Genomic DNA, 17,574 nt, shown 5'->3' with positions numbered 1-17,574 from the left:
TTGCCAGTGCTAGGGATTTAAAAAAAAGTATCAAAAAGGAAATAATCCATAATATTTACATTAGGGACAATAAGAACGATTTTTTTCCCCTTTGCCCTAATATTATAGTTTTGGGGGGTTTTTTAAGCTTTAAGAAAAATGTACAAAAATTTGAAACGGACAAGGTTGATATCACAAAAGAGTAAAAAGCAAGACAGTTTTTCCTCCTCTTTCTTGGTTCTTGTCTCATTGCAGCAAAAATCTGGAACCATGGATGAAAGGGAAACAACAGACAAATTACAACTAAGTTCAGCTCAAGCAGACAGATCTTTTATTAGACAGACACTCTCAAGATATGGGAGCAAGCCAACCCCAAAGGAGTCATCCTCCTCCTAATGATCCCTCTTGGCTTTCCCCTTTTTACATGTCCCGTCTCTTCATTTTGGTTGTACCCTGTGTAAAACAGGGCTTGAACCAACCACCAGTCAATGAAAGGAAATGCAAATGGGCAAAAGCTCAAGGGCAATTGACAACTGCAAGTTATACAGCAGCAGGTCTTGTTGTGTATGTCTTCCCATAATTCAGTCTGTTATAATCAGATGTATATATGCAGGCCTAAGGTATGGCACCCCACTCCAGTACTCTGGCCTGGAAAATCCCATGGATGGAGGAGCCTGGTGGGCTGCAGTCCATGGGGTCGCTAAGAGTCAGACACGACTGAGCGACTTCACTTTCACTTTTCACTTTCATGCATTGGAGAAGGAAATGGCAACCCACTCCAGTGTTCTTGCCTGGAGAATCCCAGGGACGGTGGAGCCTGATGGGCTGCCGTCTATGGGGTCACACAGAGTCGGGCAGGACTGAAGCCACTTAGCAGCAGCAGAAGCAGCAAGAATACTTGAGAAAGTTCCATGTGTTAGTTTGTATCGACTGTGTGCATAGGGCTCACATGCAGGAGTTGGAAAAGCCTCTATGGTTATTTTGTAGCCCATCTGTGAGATCTCCTGGGTGTGTCTGGGATGGGGTTTAGAGATCAGCTTGCACCCTTTTCAGATAGGCCACCACTCATTGCTCATGCCTAACTTCCTATCTAACAGCAACAAAAGAATATTCCAAAACCTGGAACAGTTTTTCAGCAAAATCATTAAAAACATAATGATCAAGACAAGAAGCCATGGGAGTTAGAAGATGAAAAATATTTTTAAAATATAAGTAAATTTGAAAATGAAGAAAGCTAAAGGTATACATTGTTTTATTAGATGACACAGCTTTGCTTATATGAGATTTGAACACTGAATTTCAGATGGATTCCAAACTATCAAGAAAAAACAATGAAGAAAAGAAAGGGGATTGGAAATGTAAATCCAAGTAATTATTCTTTCTTGATCTTCTTGAAAGAGTATATTATGTGCTTAGTGACTATATAAAATATGAAATATATTGAAGTATACTTATTGAAGTAGTTATCTTGAAGTATATCAAGGATAATATTAGAAATTTATAACATTTCTGAGCAACTGAGCAAGGTGACAAAAACACAGATTTACTCTCTCCCTCAAAAGGAAATAATATTAATAAATATTTCATTTTAAAAATACTAGAAAAACAGGACGAATGCCAAAGAAAGCAATAAGGAATTCCTGGATAATATGTAATAGATGAAAGTAAACTTATGGGGAAATTCAACACTTCCAGAAACCTACAACCACACAAAAGATACAAGAAGAATCTTCCAAACAAAGAATTCTCCCAGCAAACCACAGAAATGCTGTGAAGATCAGAGATATGAGGATCTGGGGACATAGGAAAGGAAAGAGCTATGGGGATTCTACCAGGTAATTACTGTAAAGGAGAATCAGTTCAGCTCAGTTCAGTCGCTCAGTCATGTCTGACTCTGTGACCGCATGGACTACAACACGCCAGGCCTCCCTGTCCATCACCAACTCCTGGGGTTTACCCAAACCCATGTCCATTGAGTCGGTGATGCCATCCAACCATCTCATCCTCTGTCTTCCCCTTCTCCTCCTGCCTTCAATTTTTCCCAGCATCAGGGTCTTTTCAAATGAGTCAGCTCTTTGCATCAGGTGGCCAAAGTACTGGAGTTTCAGCTATAGCATCAGTCCTTTCAATGAACACTCAGGACTGATCTCCTTTGGATGGACTGGTTGGATCTCCTTGGAGTCCAAGGGACTCTCACGAGTCTTCTTCAACACCATAGTTCAAAAGCATCAATTCTTTGGTGCTCAGCTTTCTTTACAGTCCAACTCTCATATCCATACATGACCACAGGAAAAACCATAGCTTTGACTAGACAGACCTTTGTTGGCAAAGTAATGTCTCTGCTTTTCAATATGCTGTCTAGGTTAGTCATAACATTTCTTCCAAGGAGTAAGCGTCTTTTAATTTCATGGCTAAAGTCACCATCTGCAGTGATTTTGGAGCCCCCCAAAATAAACTCTCCACTGTTTTCTCTGTTTCCCCATCTGTTTGCCATAAAGTGATGGGACCGGATGCCATGATCTTAGTTTTCTGAATGTTGAGCTTTAAGCCAACTTTTTCACTCTCCTCTTTCACTTTCATCAAGGGGCTCTTTAGTTCTTCTTCACTTTCTGCCATAAGGGTGGTGTCATCTGCATATCTGAGGCTATTGATATTTCTCCCGGCAATCTTGATTCCAGCTTGTGCTTCTTCCAGCCCAGCATCTCTCATGATGTACTCTGCATAGAAGTTAAATAAGCAGGGTGACAATATACAGCCTTGATGTACTCCTTTTCCTATTTGGAACCAGTCTATTGTTCCGTGTCCAGTTCTAACTGCTGCTTCCTGACCTGCATACAGGTTTCTCAAGAGGCAGGTCAGGTGGTCTGGTATTCCCATCTCTTTCAAAATTTTCCACAGTTTATTGCAATCCACAGTCAAAGAGTTTGGCATAGTCAATAAAGCAGAAATAGATGTTTTTCTGGAATTCTTTTGCTTTTTTGATGATTGAGCAGATGTTGGCAATTTGATCTCTGGTTCCTCTGTCTTTTCTAAAACCAGCTTGAACATCTGGAAGTTCACAGTTCACATATTGTTGAAGCCTAGCTTGGAGAATTTTGAGCATTATTTTACTAGAGTGTGAGATGAGTGCAATTGTGCAATAGTTTGAGCATTCTTTGACATTGCCTTTCTTAGGGACTGGAATAAAACCTGATCTTTTCCAGTCCTGTGGCCACTGCTGAGTTTCCAAATTTGCTGGCATATTGAGTGCAGCACTTTCACAGTATCATCTTTTAAGATTTGAAATATCTCAACTGGAATTCCATCACCTCCACTAGCTTTGTTTGTGGTGATGCTTCCTAAGGCCCACTTGACTTCCTATTCCAGGAGGTCTGGCTCTAGGTGAGTGTTTACACCATCTTGATTATCTGGATCATATAAAGGAGAATACTTGCATCTAATTCAATTTGTGTCCAAGATAATGTTCTAAATAGACTTTAAGACGGGAATTCTAACTAAAGATATATTTTGATTGGGCAATGGAACCAGAAATATGGCCAGTATCCTTACACCTGCTAAAATGAAAAGGAAGCTTTCATGTTGCAAAAAAAAAAAAAGAGCTACTTGCCCAAACCACCTGGCCACATCCCCTCCCACTCACACATCAGAGACACAGCTCTATAATGAAGACAGAATACACTGTCTTACACACATATTTTTTAGGAACTCCTTGCTAGGATAACAGAGCTAAAGAAACATAACTCATAGAACAATCAGAACTCTCCTGCAATAGCAATGGAAGTGTCAATTGGCACATCCACTTTGGAACCAATTTGGTGAGAACTATCAGATCAGATCAGTCCCTCAGTCGTGTCCGACTCTTTGCGACCCCATGAATCACAGCACGCCAGGCCTCCCTGTCCATCACCAACTCCCAGAGTTCACTCAGACTCACGTCCATCGAGTCAGTGATGCCATCCAGCCATCTCATCCTCTGTCGTCCCCTTCTCCTCCTGCCCCCAATCCCTCCCAGCATCAGAGTCTTTTCCAATGAGTCAACTCTTCGCATGAGGTAAGAACTATATGTCCCTTCTTTTCTCTGATCTGTCCTTCACATGTCTTTAAGAATTATGTAAAGCAATTACCCTTCAATTAAAAATATATATATAAATTTTTAAAAAGAAATTAATATAAAAGATCACAATATGAAAGAAAAAAGTTTTAGAAAAGAAAGGAAAACTGAACTTTCACATCTAGTAATGGCAGATGAATCAGACCAAATCTCTTATTTAGGCCAATTAGAAAATTTTGCCAAAATATAAAATGTATAAAATTATCTATTGAATGCATGGGCATATTAACATTACAGTGAAGAATTACATAGTCAAAATCTATGACAGACACATCCAGAAATGATTTTTGCCATTTTGTGGGCATTTCCCATTTCCAGAAAACACAGATGAAAGGATAAGCAGCACTTCTGAAAACCTCAAGTTTGAAGACAGGATTTCATGAAGGATTAGAGCTCTAATAAAGCCCCCGCAGTTTCCTTTAGAAATTGCAAAGGGAATGGAGTGAAATAGAAGTAATTAAATTCTTGCACAGGCTGTAGTCCACCAGTCAGTCATTTGCATGGCCCCAAGAAAAATTACCAAATATTCAAATTGCTACTTCCCCCAGGCACTTTGTCAGAAAGGGTCTTTTTTGTGAAGGCAAATATCATGATATAGGCCTTAAATTTCTTACAATTTTTCAATACAATGGCAAACATTAAAAATAAACTGGCAAATGAGAAGATCAAGACAACATAGACAAAAAGAAGTAGAATCAACAGACCATAAAAGCAGGATCACTAAAACTATAAATATATAAATGGTCAGATATAGATTTTAAAATAACTATTCTTATCAACGGATAAAGCAATGGCAACCCACTCCAGTACTCTTACCTGAAAAATCCCATGGGCGGAGGAGCCTGATAGGCTTCAGTCCATGGGGTCGCAAAGAGTCGGACACGACTGAGCAACTTCACTTTCACTTTTCACTTTCATGCATTGGAGGAGGAAATGGCAACCCACTCCAGTGTTCATGCCTGGAGAATCCCAGGGACGGGGGAGCCTGGTGGGCTGCCGTCTATGGGGTCGCACAGAGTCGGACACGACTAAAGCAACTTGGCAGCGGCAGCATTCTTATCAAATAAATAAATGATTAAATTCAAACTTCAAGCAAATAATTAAAACAGAAAAATGGCATAATCCTGAAAGAAAATCAAGTAGAAACTTTAACATTGAAAAATACAACTGAAATTAAAAACTTAGTTAATGGGTTTAAAAGCAGATTGCACACTGCTAAAGTGAGAATATATATTGACTGGAAGATATGCCAAAATATCCATAACTAAATACAGAGACAAAATATGAAAAATATGGAATGAGGTGTAATAAGAAAGAAGTTATATATTATAATTAATTGTAGGACCATGAGAAAAAGATAAAGAAAATAGAGTAGAATCAATATTTGAAAGATGATGGCTAAGAACTTCCTAAAACTGTTAAATATATCACTACACAGATACAAAAATCTATCTAAGCCCAGTCACAGTGCCAATGAATCTGCCTGTCAATGCAGGAGATGCAAGAGACACGGGTTTGATCCCTGGGTTGAGAAGATACCCTGGAGTAGGAAATGGCAACCCATTCCAGTATTCTTGCCTGGAAAATTCCATGAACAGAGGAGTATGGTGGGCTGCAGTCCATGGGGTCACAAAGACTTGGGCACAACTGGCACACATGGCACCGAGACATTAAAATGGAAATATACAATGGAAGTAGATCTTTAAGGACCTTCTGTCAGAGAAAGAAATCTAATTGGGTGAAGCGCTCAATGTCAAAGACTCTTTTGACATAACTTTAGGTAAAAGGGAGAAAAAAGAAAGATTCAATTACAGTATTTTTTTATTCTCTTCTTCAAGAGAGTCTTTGAAGCTCAGGTAAATCTCAGTCTAGGACTTATATGGTGTTAAGGAGGCTATGAAGCAAGAAGTTTAGGAAAAGCCAGAGGGACTTCTAAGATTTACATTGGGAAGAACTGATAGAAGCCAGCAGAAAAAAAAAAAAAAAAAACTAGAATGGGTCCTGAAAGTGAGAGATGAGACATGAAAAATTCAAGACTCTGAGAAAATTAGTTTGAGAAAGAGTTGTATCAAGGAGATGTTTAGAGAAAATGAATTCGAGACATTTTCATAAAAGTAGTCAAAAAGGTAAGATAAAATTTTAGTTGCTGAAATATATAGACTCTTACTATTAATATGTGCCAGATACACTTCTAAGGACTTATATATATATTAAAATTTTTAGTCACTATAACAAGACTATGAGCAAGGTGCAAGTAATTTACACAGAGGGTTTAAATTCTATCTCATACGTATATAAAAAGAGAGATGGAGAAAGCAGAATATAAGAAGTTACAAAGGACATTTACTTGGGTGTTATTTTTTAAACTGTTAAATACTTAAATTTTCCTGTGAAAGAAGTTTCTTGGAATGCTACTAAAAGTGAGCCATACAACAGCTGTTACATACACATTACATCAGTGGTTCTCAAACTTTGGCATCTTATCAGAATCACCAGGTGGGCTTCCCTGGTGGCTCAGAGGTAAAGAATCTGCCTGCCAATGCAGGAGACATGGGTTTGATCCCTGGTCCAGGAAGATTCCACATGTCTTAGAGCAACAAAGCCCATGTACCACAACTATTGAGCCATGACGCAACTAAGCCCATGTACCACAATTACTGAGCCTGCACTCTAGAGCCCCCACAGCTACTTATTGCATGTTCCTAAACTACTGAAGCTCTCACCCTAGAGCCTGTGCTCTGCAACAAGAAAAGTCACCACAGTGAGAAGCCTGCACACTCCAACTAGAGAGCATCCCACTCACTACAACTAGAGAAAAGTCCATGCAACAACAAGGACCTGGAACAGCCAAAAATAAATAAATAAAGTTATTTTTTTTTTAAAAAAAAAGAAGAAGAAGAAGAATCATCTGGAGACACTGGCAAAAATCCAGAGGTCTTGGCCCCATTCCACTCCAACAAGCCTGGTCCTCCCTATATTTTATTAGCTCTGTAAGTGATTCCAAGTTACACAAAAGTTTGAGAACTGCTGAGCTCCATAACATTTGCTGTTGTCATTTATACAACTTGCTGTTAACCCCTAGATTATCAGGGGAAGTTCTTGTACAGTCTACTCTATCCTTTAGGTCTCTTCCATCTAAAGGATAAAGCTCAAGCTCATTTGGAGACATAGGACCTGTTAGAGTACAGGCCAGCCTAAGAAACCAGTCTCACTCATAATTCCTACAGTTTTCACTGTCTCCCCCAACCCACTGGAACACATACTGCAGCCTCAATTACTATATTACTGTTTCCAAAATTTAGCCCCTGCTATTGCAACTTACTTTGCAAATATGATTCCTTCATCCCGGAAAAAGCTTTCTATTTCTCTGCCTAAAACAAGACTGATCTGAAAATACCTTTCATCTTTCCTAAACTTTTCAATTTCTTGTAAGCTATAGACTGTGCACAATAATGATGAGTCAATGTCAGTTCATCAATTGTAACAAATGTGTGGGATGTTGATGGTGGAGGAGATTGTGAGGGTGTGGGGACAGGGAGTATATGGAAACTCTACTTTCTGTTCAATGTTGCTGTGAAGCTAAAACTTCTCTAAAAAAGAAAGCCTATAATTAAGTATGTTAGTATGTTGGATGTATATATATACAAATAAGATCATCAGGTTTTATGGAATGCAAAATAGTACATACAGTGAAATTCACATGCTGTATATAGTTACTTACATATTAAATTAATGTAAAATAAGAAAAACAGTTTAATTTCACTTTTTATATTTTTCTTTATAGTTGCTGAATTTCACAGGAGGAAGAGAAATAAAAGGAAGAAGATAGGGCAGAAAGAGGAGAGGAAGATGGAAAGCAATTATGCCATTTTCCTCTATATATGAGAAATTCACATTAAAACTCTAAGAACCACTGTTCAAGGAGCAGCTCTCAACCTCCATATTTCATTGTTATTATGATGATAAGCTTGAAATATACTTTTTAAGAATGTTAGATTATTTTTGTCCATAAAGACTGCTATAGTTTGGGCCTAACTAAAAAGTCAGCTTTCTCAAGCAAAGAAATACAAACTTCAATATTCATTTCAATCTGCTTACCTCACAGAAAGCACCCATTATCCATTACATGAATACAAGCCAAGAAAATAGTTATAGGCTGGATTGAGTTGGCTCTAAAAATGCAATTGCAAAATTCACAATCTGCTCTGCAGGCCTTCAATTCTACTTATGTAATGATTCTACACACACAGCAGTTTTTCAGTATGTTCAGAGGCAATTAACAGAAATGTTACCACTTGTGTGTTTGATAAATCTGTTTTAAAGACACAAAAAGCAGATAGTTTAACACTGTAAAGGTGAATCTTATCCAAGTTCAAATCCAGATAAGATGAATGTTAGAAACCAGGTAAATGAATATTTTACATCTTAATTTTCATTAATGTGCCATATTGGTATAAGTCATTTTCATTTTTGGTTTACCTTTTTCTCAAAATAATACATATCTGATCAGTAGCATTTTGTAATCAACCATATGTCTCAAAAATCTATATAATATATGGTAGAGAAAGAATCCATGGATCTGTTTATTCCTATTTTCTTTTCCTACGTGGAAGGAATAGATGAAACTATATTTCACAGAGGAATAGTAATATAAATGTGCACATATTTTAGAATATACAGAAGTAAGCATATACTTCTTAACTTGCACCAAATGCGAGTCACCAGCGTTTAAAACCATCCTGGTGCAGTGCAGAATTTAGGTAAAACAATAAAAATAAGCCCTTGCACTGACTTTTACCATTAGGATTTCTAAACTATTTGTTTCAAAACACAGACTAGACAGATTGTCAAGCTTTCACTGTCCCTCTATAATATTCTGGCCAGCTATCTCGCTGACCCAGCTGTCCCAGATAACCTCTCAACAAGGACCTTCTTCACTTACAACTCTGCAAGCAAGCTAAAATAATGATAGAAAATGAGGAAAAGTCAAGATTGAAACTTTAAATATATTAGCTCATAAAAATATAAGCCAAAACTAACTCAAAATTAGTATCTTAAGGATGAAATTTTTAAAACTGGAAATATAAGACAAGTGTTTACTCACAGAGAAAATCAATCACATTGTTTCTTATACTACTCATATATTTAAAAAGAGACACAATGATTTAAGTTAATTACGTGGAGACATGTAGAAAACAATGCCTTTAAAGAAAAATTACCTGGTCTTAGAAACAGACCCTGGAAACAGCTGCCTTAAATAATGCCATCTGGGGATCCTGATGCATGGTCACATGAAGCTCTTTGCTTCTTCTCAAACTCATAACACTTGGCCCCAAATTTCCTCTCTCGGTCTTTCCACCATCAGTTCAGTCACTCAGTTGTGTCTGACTCTTTGTGACCCCATGGACTGCAGCACACCAGGCTTCCCTGTCCATCACCAACTCCTGGAGCTTTCTTAAACTCATGTCCATCAAGTTGGTGATGCCATCCAAACACCATAGATGATGATGCCATCTTTCCACCATAGATAGCATATTTAAGCAACATATTGATGTGGTATTGACTACCTACAGCTTCCAAGCATGTGCAAAGTGCTGGAAATTCAAAAAGAATAAAATATGAGCCCTCCCTGAAGATAAATAAAAACACTTCCATGTGTAAGGAAATCAGAATCAAACGTGCAAAATTCATTGACAGAGGAATGTATGTTCTGTTCTCTGCAACAGAAATGACATCTATCTGAATCAGTACAGTGTCAGGAAAGACATGTAACTTATATATTGACAATTAAACCAAAATAAGAAAGGTATTCCTGGTAGAAGAGGCACGAAACAAAAACAAAGACTAGCAGGAGAAAGTGGTACTCAGAGAGCCACCTGTGTGACTGGACTACAGGCCTAATCATGGAAATTTTATGAACTGCTCTTCTTCTGAGATCTTAGTGGGAACTTAAGGCATCCTGAAGGTCACTGCTCAACAGAACAAGCAGGGGAAGGAGAGCCAGGTTACCTCTGGTTTTAGTCTTCTCTGATAACACACCAATGTGCACTGTACATAGGCTTGACTGACTTTTTCAGTTGAACTCCAGAGTGGTCTTAGCACAAAAAGGTTCAATGAAGAGAACTGAGAACCTGCAGCTCCAGAGGGCACCAGGCATTGGGTCATAGCAACAGGAAATGGAGCCTCAGTGCCAAACTTGGATGGAGTGAGGCAGCTCAAGGCCTGGAAAGTCAGATGGCAGCACAGCAGGACCCCTGCCTACCAGGGCAAGCAAGACAACATGAAAGGCTTCAGTCCCTGTGATGCAGTATAGCTGGTCTCTGGGAACACATGAGCAGTCAATCAGCAAAATGAAAATAAATAATGAATTATAACATAAAGACAGAAAAGATGGTTGCATTTTGGGTAATTTTACCTCCATTCTCTTTTCCTCCCTCTGCCTCTTACTGAAAAGAGAGAGAGAAAAGGATAGAAAGACAGAATCAGATTATACAACCCATTTGGAATTAGTGAATAATAATACATACATCACTCAAACAAGCAGAAGATTAAACATTTTTATGTCTGGGAAATTCTCAGCTAAATGAGGGTCTGAGGGCTCAACAAATGAAGCCAGATATGTCCACTGCTTCTGTCTTTTAGTACCACATGCACCCTTTGCTACATTTTCCTCTTTTCTTCTCTTCCCCTGCTTGCAGCCCAAACCAACCTTTCCTTTTCCTCTCCTCAATACAAAAAAAATGAAAGACATAGGCAGAATTCAGAGAAAGAATGATGCAGATTAAGATGGAAAGAAAATATGGAGATCTAAGAAGACAGTCTGAGTGGAAGGGAGCAAGGACAAATGGAAAGGTTAAGAGAGGAAGAAAAAGGAGGAGCGGTAAAAGAGAGAAGATGGCAAATAGTGCTTCATGGTTTATTTTTTAAGATTTTAAGAAAAGAAAGATGAACTGAAGACGTCAGGATGCAATGATCAACAAACCTCATTTTGCCTAAATCTATGTTCAAAGAAGTCACAGTCCCTTGTGAGATCAACACCTATGTCCTTCAATCCTAAAGTAAGGCCAAAAATGAAGATAGGGTTAAGTCTCCTTTATATATTAATCCTGAACAAAGACATGCATTCTTAGGTTCACTGAATTTGAATTTAAGTCTGTGAAGTTGGCAAGGCATGGTCTGAATTGTTTTTTATTTCTTAAAATGTTCTAAGGAGCCCCTTAACTACAATTTCCACAGGAAAGGAAGCATTAGCACAATCATCCGACTTCACTTTCACTGTTCACTTTCATGCATTGGAGAAGGAAATGGCAACCCACTCCAGTGTTCTTGCCTGGAGAATCCCAGGGACGGGGGAGCCTGGTGGGCTGCCGTCTATGGGGTCGCACAGAATCGGACACGACTGAAGTGACTTAGCAGCAGCAGCAGCACCCTTTAATTTGATCATTGTTAAGGTTCTGTCACCTCCCCAAGCTACAAGAGGGATCCCTTTCTTCTTCCTGGTTCATCACACTGTATTCCAGCATGTACTTGAGCAAATATCAGGGAGTATGAGGTCTTTTTGCAGGGATCTTTCTTCCCAGCCTGGCCCCATGCACTCTGGGTTCAAGATGCAACTTGATTTGATAACTAAAATTTACTTTGTGCTTACTTCATGTCAGGTACTCATTTCAATGCATTAAGTACATTATCTCACTTAACCCTCATCATTGTCCCTTGAGGAAGGTAGTGATATTTCTCCCTCTTCTATAAAGAAGGCTGTTGTGTTATGTGCACTCAGTCATGTCCGATTCTTTGCGACTCCATAGACTGGAGGAGGAGGAGACATAGAGGAGGCCAGGCTCCTCTGTCCATGGGATTTTCCAGGCAAGAATACTGGAGTGGGTTGCCATTTCCTTCTTGAAGGGCAAGGCTGTGCATGTGCACAAACACAAGTACACGTTCAATAGCACACATATACACATGCACATTCTCTTACTTGACTACCAACTAGGTCAAATGATTACAGGTCCCTTTAAGGACCTTCTTTATGACTCTATCCATAGACCTCCCTTCAATCTTCATGCCTTGCACTATTTCACTTGAGTTTTTGCCACAAACTATTCTCTGCATATTTCTAAATCCCCACAGTTTTCTGCCCTAAGGCTAGAGCAATAAACAATACACAAATTTCAGAATTGTGCTGCCATTATAACCTCCAGAGAGGAAGCAGGTATTTGACAAATGATTGCTGCTATTTCACATACAAAGTTCATGAATTTCACTTATAAAATCACCAACTTTTCCTTATAATATAAATTTTGCAATTTAAACATGCAAACATTATTTTTCAGCCCTTTGTCATTTTTGGTTAAGAAACCACTGAAGATAAGCATCAGCAAAAAATGGGAGTAAACCAAGTAAAAGAAAGATCTGGCATGCAAGAAAGAGTGGATCCAACAAAAAATGACAAAGGGAAGCACCAAAATTTTGGTTATGCACCAAGGAGTAGAGAACAACCAGTATAGATTATGACAGAAGGACATAGGACTAGGAAGTGGAGGTCTGCAGGGAGAAAGGAAAAGAAATTGATAGATCCGATGCATGAGTAACTAAAAAATTATCAATGTAAAAGAAAAAATAATGATAGTTAATACAGAGAACAAAGCAAAAATGCAATTTAATGCATGTGGAAAGCACATTATATGCAAAAGGAAACAATTATGATAAACTTCATGTCTCTGTAGTGAAAAATATTAATATATGTAATGCCTAAATATTTGATAAGTTGCTAGTCAGAATTAAAATGTATTACAATTATAATATATACACTGGATTTTGAAATCTTAATATGAGAAAATGTATAAATATCTCATTAATCATTTTATATTGATTACATGTAGAAATGATGTGTGTGTGTGTGTGTTTAGTCACTCAGTCTTATTCAACTCTTTGCAACCCCATGGACTGTAGCCTGCCAGGCTCCTTTGTCCATGGGATTCTCCAGGCAAGAATACTGGAGTTAGTAGCCATTTCTTCTCCAGGGGATCTTCCCAACCCAGGGATTGAATCTGGGTCTCCTGCAGTGCAGGCAGATTCTTTACCAACTGAGCCAAATATCTCATTAATTATTTTATATTGATTACATGTTGAAGTGATAATATTTTGCATATATTAGTTTAAATAAGTTATCCTATTACAATTAATTTATCAGGTTTCTTTTCATTTTCTCAATGTGACTGCCATAAATTTTTTAATTTTATATGTTACTCATGTTATATTTCTATTGAATGGTGCCAAAATGATAGGATACTGAAAGAGAAACTCCCCAGGTCAGTAGGTGCCCAATATGCTACTGGAGATCAGTGGAGAAATAACTCCAGAAAGAATGAAGGGATGGAGCCAAAGCAAAAACAATACCCAGCTGTGGATGTGACACTGGGAGGGATTGGGGGCAGGAGGAGAAGGGGACGACAGAGGATGAGATGGCTGAATGGCATCACTGACTCGATGGACGTGAGTCTCAGTAAACTCCGGGAGTTGGTGATGGACAGGGAGGCCTGTCATGCTGCGATTCATGGGGTCGCAAAGAGTCAGACAGAACTGAGTGACTGATCTGATCTGATCTGATGTTAGATGAGTGTCAGTGGCATGAATTTGTCTTTTTTTCCTGTCACAGGTGAGACATAACTTTGTGAAGACTACTCATAAGAAACCAGATTTCATCAGAGGTGGAAAATTAGAATAGCCATTGTGTTCAAAGAGATCAACAGTCTAAACTGCTACCCAATACTATTAATACAATCAAAATAGCTCTAACACTATTTCTGAGGGCAGCCACCACTGATTATGTCATGGTCAACCATCTTGAACATTTTTTGCCTCAGGAAGTCATGTCTCAGCATACTTTCATTAACCTGAGGGTAATTGTTAAATAGTTAAAGCTGGCTATGACCAAAACCCAATGAGACTGTCAACATGAGGATTCAGAAGATGTTTGGGTAAAAGACTATTCAAGGGCCACCACTGAATATTAAATTAAAATATTTAGCCTTCCCATATTTTTATCTGTCAAACTAACATCTGTAGACTAACTGGAATCTATACCAAAAAGCAGCAAACTTTTAAAATTCTGGTTAATATAATAAGTCTTCACTGGCTTCCGTTTTTAAAATAGTAGATAACCCCCAGTCTCCCATGTGTAATTACTTCTATTTTCATTTTTCCTTGGAAAGTTTTTATATTTCATTCTTGTGCAACAAACCAACTTAAATTCCAACTCATAATTTTTAGGATGTAAGCAAATTCTCATGATCTTCAGTGTTTGGCAAAAGAGGAGAAAAGGCCATATAAACAATGACTTCTTAGTTATTTTTTCAATCTTTAAGCAAGGCCCATAAAATCTAATCAATAAATTTAATACAGCAGAAAGAATCTTTTCAGGTAGAGCAGGTAATATTTGACCTTTGGTGTGTCTCTCAATTACTGGCTGCTGCCAGTAATAATTATTATCACTTACTATAATAATTTTAATTATTAGTTATAATTAGCAATAATATTTTAGGTCCTTGAATTGATGCCAACTTCCTCCACCTCAAAGCCTTTCCTTGAGGACTCTTCCTCCCACTCCATCCAACCTTCATCCATAATTATTTCAGCTTTTTTTTTTCATGTCGTTTATTCAGGAGAAAGTTTTCCTTGGTGCCCTTGTTTTCTCTGGACCACTCAAAACAAGGCTGACTTCCTTATTATATGCTCTCATAAGTTTGTCATAACTATGTCAGCCTCTGCAAATGGATTAGAAATTCCACAAGCATAAATATCCCTCCTATCTTGGTAAGCTCCCAGCTGTGTCTAGCGGCCAGCACAGTGCCTGGCTTACAGTCAGTGCTGTATACAGAGTCCATTATCACCTCTGCTCCTGCATAGCTAAATAAGAAATTCCCACAGGAAGAATAAAAAATAGAAAATATTCTATTTGATTCCCACTTTGGTATATGAGACATTTTAACAGATCACTATCATCATTTTAAAAAAGATTCCTAATTAAACTCAGTTAAAGGTCATCATATTACCACTGGTTAGGGCTGAGCAGTGCAGGAACTTTTATTTAATATTATTAGTTTGTAAATAAAATGCTTACATAATTGCATGTAATTACAAGTATAGCCATATTGGCTAACTTTGCATCAGAACTTGAGTTAAAAGTTTCAGTGACACGTTTTACTCTTACGGCATTTTGATCATCTCCAAGTAAATAAACCCAGTACTCTGGTAGCCAGATCCAGCTTATTTCCCTCAGTTACCACCACTAATGGCAAACTAGCATGAAGTTCAAGGAATGAATCAAACAGTTAAGTGTTAAATAACTTTTCTAATTATTTTCAAACTCAAAAAATTTCAAGCTTTCAGAATATAATCAACCAAGAGGGAAGAAAATGCTGCATGAAAAGACAAAGCTAATTCAATCATAATGTACAATTGGAAAAGAAAACAAGTATTTCTCACCTTGGAAAAATGATGGTGATAACGAAAATCAATCTATTTCATTATTTAACGCATTCCATTATAAGTTCAGTGTGTGTTACATTTACTTCTAAATAGAATAATTGATCTCTCTTGAATTTGAAATATGCTCACTCATTAAGAAGAAAACAGATAATTAACTAGTTTATTGAGCCTGTCGAAAACTTGGCACATTAATATATTTTCCCTTAAAATTCCCTCACTTTCTGTGGTAAAAATACTCGGAAGTATAACATTTTTCATTTAAAATGGCAGCCCATTTAACTTTATTCTTTAAAATATTCAAGCTGTGTTAATTATATATATATTTGTAGTTACTTAATATCCAATTATTGGGTATCATCTGATTATCCTTCTCATGAGCCTCTTTTCTGGCCACTTTCACTCTATTTTCCACTCTTGAACTATGCGTTTCTTAAACATGCCATACTCCCTCTTACTCTGAGCCTTTGCCCTCTACTAGGAAGTTCTACTCTCTGCTATTTCCTACTCCTTCTTCAGTTTGAGTTTGGCTCAAGTGTCACTTTGTTTAGGACGCCATTAGTGCTCTACAGCAAATGAAGCTCTTCATTATCCCAGGTTTTGTGCACTTGGGAGCTGCAAGCCTTCTCCTACAAAGTAGACAGGACAGTACATTTTTAAATAATTATTAATGGTTGTTAAGCATCTATCTCTAAAGAATCACTCATGTAAATTTACTGATAAAGAATCATTAAGTAAAGATGCCATCTCTTTTTCTGAAGTCACTTACTCACCCTTAACGTTATGGAGAGGAGGTGCAAGCAACAAAGCCTGTATCAGAACATTGAGAGTTTCTAGATGAAATGTTTAACATATACGTATAATACCCTACATAATGAAACCTAGCATTTCAAACTCTTTAGCTCTTTCAGTGCACAGCTAATGTAAGGCCCTCAAGCAGGTCACCCCCCCAAATTCCCTCAGACCACTGGTGCCCTCACCAGCCCTCTGTCTCAACCCTTCTTACTCTCCACCTTACAGCAGAAAAAAAGAACGTGCTACGGGTCACCTAATTACCTTCTCAGGAAGGGGATATTCCATCCTGCTTCACAGAGAATTTCCTTCTTTTTCTCCCAAACCTTATTATTTATATGCAAAGAGTATTATGCTGCTCACTTGAGACAGACAACACTCCAACAAATCCTGAGAACAGTCACAGATGATCAAGATCTCGTTATGGGACAAATAACAATACCTTCTCCCAAATGAAACAGGTCTATTTGCACAGAGTTACTTTGTCACTGGGTGGGAACCATGTAGTGAAAGCAATTCTGAACAGAAATTAGGCCTTATCTCTTCTGAATCTTGCCTCTATCTCTTGCCTCTTCTCTTCTGAAAAGTATTAATAAAAGGGATGAGCTAAATGGTGATTTAGGCTTTTTCCAGGTTCACAGTTCTACTTTAATTCTTAAAACTAAACACAAACAACTTGGTTCCATAGTCCCTACACATTTAGCAAGTTCTTAAGTAGGCTTGTTGTATCTGCACTGTTACATTTAGCTTGTTTTTGGGTGGCTTCATTTAACAGCGTAGCTTGTCAGGAGCACTTGGATATTTACATTGTAATGGTCCTTCAGAGCAATTATGATATCAATAGAACTATCATGATTTCAATGCCGCGATAACATCTTATAGACTTAACTGGCTCTAAAGATAACAGTTTTATGAGACATACTCAAGCCATTGCACAAAGCAGCAATTTTTCCAAATAAAAACAGTTGAAGCTTTTAAAAACATTTTGGTTTTATAAGACTAAGGAACTCTGACAGACACCAGACTCTGGTGTCAGTGTAGGAAGAGAATATCTACTTAAATGTGTTTACAGAGAAAACATAACACACATATCATAGTCTACTTGGCTGCTCTACAACTTCAAAATGATTTAGCCTACTCATGCTTCTGCGGGCCAAAATTATGAAGATCCAAAGCAAAATATATATATGAAGTTATCATATTCAATG

This window comes from Bubalus kerabau, chromosome 10, assembly GCF_029407905.1.
Source record: "Bubalus kerabau isolate K-KA32 ecotype Philippines breed swamp buffalo chromosome 10, PCC_UOA_SB_1v2, whole genome shotgun sequence".
In the NCBI taxonomy this organism is placed as follows: Eukaryota; Metazoa; Chordata; class Mammalia; order Artiodactyla; family Bovidae; genus Bubalus; species Bubalus kerabau.
Note: the sequence above shows the minus strand (reverse complement) of the source record.